A 2,475-nucleotide genomic window follows, 5' to 3' on the forward strand; every position below is an offset into this window, starting at 1 on the left:
TCCCTGCTCTCCTCTGTTTCTCCTCTTGTTTGTGAGTGTGTGAGGAGGAGACAGTATCTGAGGGAGCGTGTGGTGCTAGATTGATGTGTACCGCCGGCGTGGCCGTTTCTGCTGAGAACGGCCACACTCCTCTGCCTAATGATGCCACATCCATCCTGGAGCGCTGGGTTTTACACGGGAAGGTGTGTCTGTGTCTATGTGTGTGTGTGTGTTGCTTGTGTGTCCATGAGGCATCTATCCTAGGGGCAACAACGCAGCACCTTACACAGCCTCTGATCCCTCTTTATTTGGCACCAAGCATGTGCGTGTCCATATGCGGCGTGCGTTAGAGAGTGAAGGGTCCTATGTGCCCATTAATATTAAATATAGATACCCTTGTCAGTGAATTACATTCTCTGATCCCATATCCTCCTCTCAGGGAGGAGAGGTGAGGAGGGAGGAGACACGGGAGGTGAGAGAAGGGGGAAGATGGAGAGAGGAGGACAGGAGGTGAAGAGGAGGGAGACAGAGAGAAAATGTTAAAATATGGGTGAGGATGGTTAAAGCATGGGTGGAGAAGGGGAGAGACTAATAAGAGTAAGGATGTAGAGGAGAAGCAGGAGAGGAGGCCATGATGAGGAGATGAGGAGTTTAAATGAGGAGAGGAGTTAGAAAGTAAAAAAAGAAAAAGGAATGAAAGGCTAGGAAAGAAAAGGGAAGAGAAGGCTAGATGGGCAAGAATAAAGAAAATGATAAAAGGTATGAAAGAGTATGGCAGAGTTTACTTGTTACAGACAAAGAAGACTAACCAGAAACAGTAAGAAGAAGAAGCAAGGAAAAAGAAGAGATTAAATAGAGTTGAATGACAGATGAAGATCACAAAGCTACAGATTAGAAAAGAAAGAAATGAATGAATGCAAAGGTAAAGAAATGCAAGGGAGGGGAATTTTGGGGAATTGGGGGGAAATGTGGGGAAACAGGGACTACAGAGGGGACTAAGGGGTTTAGGGATGGATGGAGGGAGGGAGGAAGGGGCAGCTGATTGATTGTGCAGAGTGTTGGAGACTTGAGGAAAGAGGGATGAGAAGAGGGGGATAGGGAAAAGAAAACAGAAGAGTGAATCCATCACTTCAAGGGAGTACAAGAGGGGAAGGATTTGGCATGAAAAGACAGAAAAAAAGAGAAGTAGAAAAGATCAGAAAAAAGATATGTAAAGTAAATGAAAAGTGGAATCAAAACAATAAACCAGACAGATAGCGATGGGAGAGATATTTCAAAAGACAGATGTATAAGTTCAATGAAGATGTAAGAGGGAAAGAGGTGATTGAGTGATGACGGATGGAGGAAAAACAACAGAGTGAATAGCAGCAGCTTTGACCTGTCATCTGTCTGTAATGAAGGAGAGAAGGGAGGAAGGGAGGAAAGGAGGAGTGACAGTTTGATTTTCGTAACCCACCGTTCATTCCCATATTCCCTGGCAAGCTCTCACCTGATGGAAAGATGGCAGAAAATCAATAGTCTATGTGCGTAATGGAGTAATGACTCTGAGTGTATGTGTGTGTGTGTGTGTGTGTGTGTGTGTGTGGATAATGATAAGTGTGTGTATCTGCCCGATCCCTAAGCAATCACACACAGCTTAAGCCAGTCCCATGGGGTGAGGGCCACTTTAACTAACAACTTCATTACTGCAGCCGTGCACACACAGACACAGACCCCACTACACACACAAACACACACACAAAACCATGCCCAAACACAAACACTGTTGATCATAGACGATCAACTTTTTACAATTGATGTACGTTTTTAAAATATACCAAACAGTGAGAAAATCTGAGTTCATTTTTTTGTTTTCAAATGATCACAAAACTTTGACATTGAAATATTGGATTTGAGAAATATACCCCGACAATCATTTGGTGTTCACATGCAGTGAATGTGGCAACTTTGTCATCAGGGTCTGCTTTGTATCCAATTGTGTTACATACGGGGTGAATGGATTGACAAAGAAACATTTATTGATTTAAAAAATGCTGTAAAACAATCATATTTTAATTAAGATGCTACAAGTACAAGTGTATCCGCATGGTGTGCCTTTGTGTGTGTGTGTGTGTGTGTGTGTGTGTGTGTGTGTGTTTATCTAAACAGCTCTCAAAGTGTTTTCAGTCTCTGCCAAGTTGTTCTGAGGCTGTGAAAACATTCCCAGTTCTGGGAATCTGAGGCCCAGGCACACACAGACCCACATACGCACACAAACACACACATACATACACACAAAGAAACAGAGTTGCACCTCAATCAACCAATTAGGTCATCAAGGGGATCTCTCATCACAAAACAGGCTCACTGCCATGTCCAAATGATGGGGAGCTGACTTACAAACACACACACACACACACACGCACACACACACACACACACACACACACACACACACAAATACAGCCGTGATGCTCGTCTGGCTCCAAACTCAAGAGATCCACAGAACACACAGAG

This window comes from Labrus mixtus, chromosome 1 (assembly GCF_963584025.1).
Source record: "Labrus mixtus chromosome 1, fLabMix1.1, whole genome shotgun sequence".
In the NCBI taxonomy this organism is placed as follows: Eukaryota; Metazoa; Chordata; class Actinopteri; order Labriformes; family Labridae; genus Labrus; species Labrus mixtus.